The sequence below is a fragment of the Lactuca serriola genome, chromosome 8 (assembly GCF_051521515.1).
Source record: "Lactuca serriola cultivar US96UC23 chromosome 8, Lser_US96UC23_V15, whole genome shotgun sequence".
In the NCBI taxonomy this organism is placed as follows: domain Eukaryota; kingdom Viridiplantae; phylum Streptophyta; class Magnoliopsida; order Asterales; family Asteraceae; genus Lactuca; species Lactuca serriola.
In genome coordinates this window covers 109,945,829-109,956,767 of record NC_136415.1, presented here as the reverse complement: position 1 = coordinate 109,956,767, position 10,939 = coordinate 109,945,829, and the positions used below count along the sequence as shown (strand labels likewise).

General features: G+C 31.7%; 1 long non-coding RNA gene across 1 annotated transcript; it reads left to right on the top strand.

Moving 5' to 3' along the window:
• Positions 1–308: 308 nt before the first annotated feature.
• LOC145069360 (uncharacterized) lies at positions 309–2,633 on the top strand. Its single transcript, XR_013689462.1, has 3 exons — positions 309–1,921; positions 2,008–2,083; positions 2,363–2,633. It is a non-coding gene; the product is annotated as an uncharacterized LOC145069360 (long non-coding RNA).
• The last annotated feature ends 8,306 nt before the right edge of the window (positions 2,634–10,939 follow it).

The window sequence follows — 10,939 nt, the reverse complement described above, 5'->3', positions numbered from 1 at the left end:
ATGAAGTGGTAACCATTTCCAAAGAGTAGTACTGTGGTAGTAAACATATAGTGAAAATGACAAAACATAGATGTGACAATATTTTTCTAGTGGAGATGGAATGATCAGACCTCTTAACCAAACAAATATAAAACTCTTCTCTAAAAAAGTATGTTTCCTATTTATATACTAATTAAAGCACAACGTTCTTATGAACAGTGCATGTGGTAATTGGTTTTTACGTCTTTTTTTACCGTTTTTTTGTTTTTTACTGTTTTCCTCCACCGCTCTTTCTTCATCGGTTTGCTTAAATTATCTTCCCCACCGACCAGGATTACTTTAATCCTCCATCGACCCACCGCCTCAAATACTTGTATTCTCTCAAAGCCCTTTTCATCTTTCTTTAGAGCTTGATCGATCGGCATGGCCTCGAACGGAAAAAAAATGCGACCATACCCACCGGAAAAAGTAGCAGTCGTAGGAACGTACTGTTGAAGATACAAACGCAGAAGAGACAGACTGTGATTTGTCATGATGACACTGTGCCGACGGATGGTGATGGCACAACCCATCGATGAGCTGCATTCTCTTCAGCGGAAGAAGCCGGCATCGACAACGCCGATCGACTCTGTACATGGTGCTTTTGCTAGGGTTTTGATTTGCCCTCTTCGGATACTGTTTCAAGGTATTTGTTTTGATGACCCAAATAAGCCAATTTGGGACCAACGAATTTCAACCTTATGTCCTCCATCATGTTCTAACCACTTTTCTCATGATCCTTATTTGTTTTTCTGTATTTCGAGTTTGATTCAACTTAAGATTAGATTCAGCAAATACATCTAAAACTAAAATTGTTGGAAGTCACTGCATATATATTCCCTCATTGCCTCAATAAATGTTCTATGAGAAGAAAGGGGCACTGCTAGCGCTGATGCTCAACAAACTTTATCATATTTTTCAATTTCTTCTGGTAAGTAAGTTCTTCCAATTTCAAATCTTCCCTATTCACACTAAATAAATTTGCATAGATGGGTGTTTTTGTATCTTATTAGTATGTATTACAAATCCCTTCTGACCTTATGTTATTTGGTATATCAAACTTCTATTTTCGATTTTGGTTTCTTTCTAATTACTCCTGTTCTTTCTTGACACTAAAACCACTAAGTTTTGTTTTGATAAAATTTTCTATTGTGACGACACCACTTTAACTGCCAACCAAAGTAGTTGGCATAGAAAAAATCGTTAAGCTTGGGTGGCTGTAAATGACTAGAAACTGAAATATAGTGGCTTTTATGTGTTTTAAGACTAAAAAGTATTATATAATAATATTAGTTCAGGTTTAGGGGATTGCTGGATGTGGATTTATTTTACAATGGTGTTCAATTTTTTTGGTTTATGTGGAACTTTGGTATCATGGTAAAAGCTGTTGCTTTTTTGAACTCTGTTTTGATAAGTTTGATTCCAGGTTGCTTTATACATCAAACATTTAAACAAACTAATGGTATAATAGGTGATGAATGCAGAAGAGGGTATTTTGACCAATTCATTTTATAAGGGTATCATCTCCATCAATATGTTTTGGAGCTGTTGGGTTTTGTCAGAAAAAAGGACTCTTGAAGAGGAACCGGGGAACCTTCTTAGTTGGTCATTGTTTATCAGTTGCAGATATTGCTATCTAATCATATCTTGCAGCTAAATCTCATTACTTATGCCCTAATGCTTTCAATTTTTTGTTGTAGAAGAAATAAAATGAATCCATTTTTGTTCTAAATGTCTGCAGGGGCTGGTAAGAGATGGAAAATCGAATGAAGTAAAAAAAAGTACCAAAACTTAGATCAATGGCACAACATGATATCTATAGAACATGTTGCTGTCTTAGATGAACTAACATCAACATTTTCAAAGAAAAAAAGACTCATCAAACCCCAGTTCTTCGACAAATGTAATAGATGATAGCTAATGAAATTGTTAATTCCAATCGCCCTGAAAATCAGGGTCGCTTGACGTTTTTTTTTCTTCCGTTTATAGAGTATACACAAGTCTTTTTGTTAAGGAGTTGAAGGATTGAAATCGGAAGAATACGCGGTCTACAAGCTTTTTGCAGGTTCCAACTTCCTTTTTATTCCTTTCATGTAATTATCTGTGAAAAACGGTCACTCATTGTTGAACATGATAAAACAATCTGAATGAGACAAAATGACCGTTTTACCCTTTACCTATAGCCCTTATTTTTTCACATAAAACCTGTCATGCTAAAAAAATCATGATTATTTTTATAATTAATGAGGCAAGTGATAAAGGTAGAATATTTTGAAATCAACATCAGTTGCTAATTGCTCTTGTGCTTTTCAAACATTTATAATTTGTAGTCGGAATTTTGCAGGTTATCTCATCTTCAGTCAACCTACAATCGGTTATCGCATTAGGCAATGAACAGTTGATCTTATATGCTTCGCAGACAATGGATGAATATAAGGCATTTTACTTTCTTTGAGTCTATTTCATTTTTTTGTATTAAAATTGTTTTGTATGTTTTTTCTATGTAATTCATATCTAACCCATGCAAAGCATGGGCACCTACACTAGTTTCAACTAAATAAGATAAATTAATGTTTAGTTATGAATAAACCTAAAAGAAATCATATTATCTTAAACTCTAAAATCTAAAATGTATAGAATACCCTTTGTGGATATTCAAACAAAATCTTCCTATTCTAATAAAAGAATAATTTTAATCTCCTTTTGACACGTGTCATCTTATTAGGCCTTTTAATAAATACATATTTTATTTTACTTTTGACATGTGTCACCTATTAGTCTTCTTAATTAATGCATGTCATTTATTAACATATTAATTCTCAATTTTAAATTTTAAATTTTAAATTTTAAATTTTAAATTTTAAATTTCTCACTCTAATTAGATTAAATTAATAACATTACAATAAAATTAAAATAAAATTAATACAAATTATAAGATGATATAATTTATATATTTATTTACATTAACAATTATAATTTTATATAATTAAAAAAATATATTTTAATTAATAATTTATTTAAAATATTTGATTAATAATTTTGAGTTTTCACTATAAAAGTTTAATTAATTTTATAACCGTGGTTCCCACGGTTATAAACTAGTTAGAGAATATACTATATAAGTAACATTAATTGTCATCAAGACCTAAACGTTTATGTTTTAAAAGTCGTTATTCATCTCACAACTTTGATACTTCTAGCTCACGAATCGCTTACAACATGAGTCACATATCAAAATAAAATGTTGGGATGAAACTCTTTATGAATTAAACTTGGACTAGACTTATATATCCACATATTTAATTTCAACTTCCAAAGCAATTTTCCAAAAATTCAAAAATTAAAACAAATTTAAAGTCTTTTCCCTTATACAACATAAATCATCATCATCATCATCATATATATATATATATATATATATATATATATATATATATATGAAAATAAAATGTTGGGATGAAACTCTTTATGAATTAAACTTGGGCTAGACTTATATATCCACATATTTAATTTCAACTTCCAAAGCAACTTTCCAAAAATTCAAAAATTAAAACAAATTTAAACTCTTTTCCCTTATACGACATAAATCATCATCATCTCACACACACACACACACACACACACATATATATATATATATATATATATATATATATATATATATATATATATATATATATATATATATATATATATATATATATATATATATATAGGGGAGGGTTCATGCGAAAATACAAATAATTTGTGAAAACGCGAAAACAAGAAAAACCTATGATATTGCGTTACCTCAACATTATATTTTGGAAAATAATTCATCCAAACTTTGAAATACATGATGATAATCAATGATAGACGAGAAATTATTTTATATTAGCAAAATATGATTTTTAACATTTTTATTATGATCTATACTTACTAAAATAGCTTGAGAGACTAAAGAATCAACCATGCTCTTGATCTTGCAAGACAGAATCGATGTCGAATATGGCTAATTAGGGCTTAGTTAGAAGAAACATCAAGCGGTGGTGGTGCACCCAAATTGGCATCAGATGAATTTTCATCCGTCGGTGGTCAAAGTTTGTAATATGTAATTTACTTTGAATAGTAGTATAATAACTACAAACATCTTAAATTGGGCAAGAAACTGAAGAAAAATAATAGGGTTTTAAGTCTTAGTTGCTTATAAACTTGCCTACCAACTCCCATTTTCTTCTACCGCTACCCACCAATTACCCAGGCATACGAATCAAGGAGGAGTGCAAGAAAAACCTGATAGCACCAGAGGTAGTGAAAAAAAACATGGGAAAAAGAGAAGCAAAAGAGTAGAATACTTTTTATTCAAAACATCATTTATTTATATTTGTTTCTTTGACCAACATCGATTAAAGAAACAAAAAATAAGGGTCGGTGTAATATTCTTTTGCTTTATGTTGCTAGAAACAAATTATACAGAGGTTAGACAACATATAGAAACTTTTCAATTCTAGTTATTCCAAGAATGTTTTCCTATTCTTCAACATTTTTTGTTATTTTTTCAATAATTTTTTGTTATTTTTTCAATAATGTATTTTGTTTCTTTCAAGAATATATATTATTTATATTCTTTTAGAATATCTTTTATTTAACGGTTATCACATAATCACTATTATTTGTTTCAAGAATAGTTTCTAATTCTTCAAGAATGCATAACAACATATTCTTGAAAAATGAATCAATAAAGGATTCTTGAAGTAAAAGATTCTTGAAGAATGGATCAACACCGTACTTTCCGCATGTAATTTATATCTATTAATTGTCATTAAAAAATTTATAATTGAACTTGTAATTTCTGTTTTTTCTTGTAATTCTTTCATTCTCAAGTGAATTTCATAATTGTATTTGTATTTTATGGTCATTATAGCTTATTTCCATTCTTACGAGAATGTTAGATTTCCATGTATAATTTACGTATTCTTTCGCTTTCATTCTATTTTTCTTAGGATAATAGTGGTCTAGTGATTTCAAACCATTTATCAGTAAACGAAGTTTTAAGGAATTAAATCTAATTGGAAATAAACAAGAATGATAAAATGAATAAGCATTATAAGAACTGATACTACAAAGTAATAAGAATAATAAGAGCGAATATTAAAAATCCATAGAAAACATATTTGAATGCATTGAATTAAGTCATATTCTTACAAAATGAAAACAAAATATGTGAGAATGACCTAAAAACAAATTAAAATGTGTTGAAACGTATATTTGAATGTATTGAATAAAGTCATATTCTTAAAGAATAAAAACAAAATATGTGAGAATGAACTAAAAAACAAATTAAAATGTGTTGAAACGTATTTAATAAGAAAATTGATTAGAGATTTAATTTGAATTTTATTAATTAGTAAGAATTAGTTGCCTAAAATATAGATAATTTTTATTTTCTCTTTCTTAACAAAATATCATATTTATCCTTATAATTAAATAAAGGTAATTATATAATACATGTTATCCTATGTGAATATCATGTACATCAAGATCACAACCATTTTATTATTTTAATCCAATGGACAACAATTGGTCATACATTCACATAATAATTGTGAATCACATTTGATTATATATATATATATATATATATATATATATATATATATATATATATATATATATATATATATATATATATGAGAAATTTACAAAAATAGCCACTTTTGCTAATTAGTTTACAAAAAATAGTACAAAAACAAAGATTACAATTTTATCCAATAAAATTGCAGATGGATTATGATCATTTGCGATTTTTCCTTCATACTTGCAAACGTACAACTCGGTAAAGTGTGGACATGATCCGGATTGTTGTATGTTCGCAGATGAAAATGTCCATCTACAAACCTCGATAAATCCCCTATATGAATACCCTTTTTTTAACACTCAGTTTTCAAGCATTTTTTTTTTGGGAAAAATCTTTCTATAGAAGCTATGGATGAAAACATGTACTCCCCCGAAAACATGGTAAGATCTATATTGATTGTGTATTCTAATCATCATTTATCATATTTAGGGTAAGTTTGTTTAAGAATTATCCGGAAATAATAGGGAGAAACCGAAAATCGAAGGTGCTGATCCTCCAACTTTCATAGATCTATGTGTTATATTCGATCTTTAGAGTATTTCATAAGTAGCATTGTGGTTTTGAGAGCATTCCATACTTGGTATTGTTAGTATATTGCATCTATGTGATTATACAAGTACGTAATGTGTAAATCGTGCATTGTGAGGTTGTACATTGGGTTTTCATAGATTATATTGGTAGTAAATTGATTTTTGATGCAAATGTTATGCAAATATGTTATAAAATTGTTATATGAATATGATTTGTGTTGTAAAACTGATTTATGATGCATCTTGAAGTTGTACCTTTGCATTTCGTAGTATGTTATTGTTATGAAATTGATTATGATGCTATTATTATCCAAATATGATAGACAATGCATTTGGTAGTTGATTTTCTCATGGTAGTATGTTGCAAACACCTTTTTAACATCTTGTTTTATTTCAGCACAACTGTAAAAATGTTAAAGTTGTGGTTAATCTGAAAGGACCGGGATGTAATATATGGGAAACATTTGAACAGTTAAATGCTCCCCGATGTGAAGAATTTAGAAGGACCATTTTGGTTTTTTTGTTGGATGTCCCTTCATTACAAGGCGACGAGTTGCTATTCCACAAAATGTTTCTTCATCAGATACGACAAGACACAATATTATCTCTAGATGACATAAAACGAATGTATTTTAAAATGGGAGATACGAAAATGGTTTATGGCCCTGAAGAGTTTTGTCTGATAACCAGATTTAATTTTGGTAGGTATCCAAAACAAATAGGAAAAAAGTGTTTGAAAAAAAAAGCAAACTGGTAGTAAAAAAGGTATTTAATGCGTGAACGTCTCTTTTTGAACAAAACAAATAGTTCGGTGAAAATATATGATTTGAAAATTTTCGTATTAAACAATACTTTCTTAATTGCTAACGACGATTACGCTGTGAGAGCATGTCTGATATACGTTTTGCGTGAAGGTTTTTAGGGAAAGAAGCAAATGATCGTGTACAACAAGACTGTTTTGTTTTTTATTTTTATTTTTATTTTTTTATTTTATTTAGCTGAGAACTTGGATGCTGGAACTTGTATAATTTTTGGAATTAGAATTGTTATTCTTTTGTATACTAAAATTTGTTCTAATTAAAAGTTTTATATGATATGGTTAAAATAATTAATTGGTGCGGGTATTGAACCGCACAAACAAATATCGCATCAAAAAAATACTCTTATTTAATGGTACAGTTGCACAACACCAAAAAATAGCCAAAAACTATACCAACAAATAATCTAGATGTTGGATTAGTGTCTAAGTCCATAACTATTTTGGTATGTACTTGACCCGATGGTGCATGGTCCTTTTGGGTTGCCTTCACCAAAGCAACTTGATTAGAGAAATAAATAAAGAGAGAGGTTATTATGATTTATTAATATGTTATAAGAATAATATATTAAAGGAGAAATCATATTTGTTTAATTAATATTGGTCAATAATTAATTAAGAATTAATTTTGTGATCAAATGTAATTAGTTAAACTAGAGGGGCTGAATTGTAATTATGTGATAGTTGCAAAATAGGGCAATGGTTATCCTTGTTAAAGGATGGAAGAATTCAAGGATAAGGATATCCTTAAAATCGTCCAAGGTCCAAGAGATAGGGATTTTCAAGGCTTATCTTATGGTTGCTTGATGGGCAAGTAACTAGATAAGGATAAGGACTGAAACCCTAATCCCAACCCTATATAAAGACCTCTAAGGCCTTATGATTTCGTGCACTTGATCCCTAGAGCATCTAAGGACGAATTTCTACCTCTCTCCTCTCTCTTTATACCTTCTCCACTTGCTTATGGTGTTTGTAAGCCATTAGAGGAGTGACACTTGTGACTCTAAGCCTTCCAAAGTCAATTCAAGGAAGAATTGGGATTGTTATTGCAACATAACAATCAAGGTAACATCTTAAACCTAATTGTATGTTAATATCGATTCCCATATGCTAAGATTAGGGTTTATAGCCTTGGATAACTTGCATGTACAATAGAGAAACCTAGATCCAAGCATTAGGGTTTGTATGAGCACATAGGATGTTCTTAGGACCAAAACCCATCACTAGGAACAATCCAAAAACACACCAAAAAACTATTAAAATTGCACCAAAAACGATGCTTCATTGGGTTGATATCCATTTGAATCAACTTCCTTTTCAAACGTGTGTAAAAGTTCTTAATCTCGTTATATGTTCTTCATGATAAGTGAGCAACAATCAAAACAATGGTACATCAAATATACATAGATAACAAGATCACCCATTGCTCAAAACTTCAAAACTTTCACCTATGGATGGATTATCTACATGACTAGGCGATGGATTCTGGTAAAACACTACAAAAAGAACACCATAAACACATCAGATTTTGTCAATATGCACAAAAGTTACAGGTCTAATGCTCAAAAGTGGTAAACTTTTACCTATAGGAAGATCACTTGTATGAATAAAGGGCGGATCTTGGTAGCACTACTAGAAAAATGTAATTTACTTACAAAAATCACCCACAGAAAAAAAAAATGCATAGGTAATTACCTACAAATATAGCTATGAACCAACCACAAAACTTTTTCCCTATATTACCTACAAAATAGCTATGAATTACAAACAAAAATTTCCATAGGCAGTTTGTAGGAAATTCCGAAGGTATAAATAGAGGTGCCGGGGCAACCCTCAACCTCACACCTTCACCCCTTCTTTCTCTCTCTAGAAACTCTCTCTAAACCTCCCAAACCCCCCCCCCCCCCCCCCCCCAAAAAAAAAAAAAGCCTAGGGAACCCCCTAGCACGAGGCGGAAGCCTCGGAGCGCCTGATGGCTCCGAAAAGAAGAGCCTTCGGCTTAGAAACTCTGCTCTAGCGGAGCCCGGTTTCCAAGGAAACCCGCTGTAAGTGAGTTATACCTACTCTATCTTTTGTATAGCTTATGTTTTAATATAGTAACGTTATTATGATCTTATAATGAGTATTTGGGCTATTATCATGACTTATATAAGAGTGTTTCTTAACGCTTATATAATATTAATAATATCTAGACTATTGATTAGTCGTGGTTAACGTTAGACTAAACTCTAGTGGTAATGATACTAGGTTTTGTCCGATGGAAATTGTTTTAACAGTAACAAAGTGCTGTCCGAGTACCGAGTCATCACCTTATCAGGTGAGTGCATGGTCCCTTTCATCTTACACATAGATATGAAGTATTTTATATAAATTACGTGCTATGTGTGCATATTATCTGAATACTTGCTGTCTATGCTGGATGAACGATTTTATACATGTTTTAAATGATTTAAATTGTATATGCATTTTATATCTACGATAATGTTGGGGTAAAACATGGGTAGATGTAATAGATGGAATATGAGTGAATGATGAGTTGAGAGGTGTTATAGACCACAAGGTGAGGGTGAGTAAGTGGACAATGTGAGAAGCCTTTTCGTAAACAATGGTCCCGTCATTCAGCAAAGTATGGATGACAACCAAAGACTATTCTAGACAGTCCAGTGGAACACTAGCAGACTCGCAACCTGTAGGTGTTGTGAACGATGTGTGCACCCGGTGTACTCTAAACCTACGTGATCATGCAGACTTGATGCCTAAACCGTGGTGATCATGCAGACTTGATGCCTAAACCGTGGTGATCATGCAGACTTGATACCTAAACCGTGGTGATCATGCAGACTTGATGCCTAAACCCTGGTGATCATGCAGACTTGATGCCTAAACCCTGACGACTATGCAGACTTAGTGCCTATTGTGTAAACTGTGGCAACGATGGACTTTGTGCTGATTCCTTAGGATGATTCTTAGGAATGAATAAACGAGGAATAGCTGATTCTTAGGGTAGATCCTTAAGACTAAAGAAGATAATGAGGATGAGTAATTGGGTTGATTGTTTGATTGTTTAAACATAATAATTATATTATTGTGGGTTGAAAACCCTATGTACTCACCAGGTTTCCCAACCTGACCCACTCAGTTTATTTATATCACATGTGTTGATATGAAGTCACATTACACTGAGAGATTAAAGAGATGTGGATCACTAGTGTAAATAAATGTAAGTTCCATTTATGCTTATGTTTCTGTATTGGCGATGACATTCCAAACGTTTTAAAATGAATAAAATACGTTTCTTCGAAAATGTTTTGATAACGTATTTTTCGTGTTTTTCTAGGAACAAGTTCCGCAATATTTTTATTAAAAGAATTACTTTGATTTTTATAAAGCATAAACAAAATTGGTCTTTTTCTGGCCGTGAAAAATGGGGATGTCACAGACGGTTGCCTCCGAATTTGGCGTCAAAATTGGTAGTTATGAGACATAACTAACGCTTGCATCATCAAGATGTCATCAGCTACCTCGAGCCTCCCTAGGGGCGTTGCCCCTTGGAACTTCGTTCGTTGACCAGTCAGGGGCTCTGCCCCTTGGACCCCGCTAGGGGTGCTGCCCCTCTACCCTGCCAAGGGGCTGCAACCCCTTAGATCCCTGCATCCAGGGGTGTTGCGCATTAACACTCGTATTCTTGAGTTCACATTTATCATTCTGAATGTGCAACCCGCACCTCCTATCTCGGTTAGTAAAGTGAGCCCGACATATCTCATTATAAATAATAATTACATCAAAATATGATGATAACATTAAAATCACCAACATAAGGATCTCGCAAGAAATATAAATTTTGAATGAATTTTTTAGAGGGATGATTAAATGGTGTGTTTTTCAAAATATCGCACCAAAAAATCATACTTTAATGGTGCGTTTTATAACAAGTCACACCAACAAACCGATTACTTG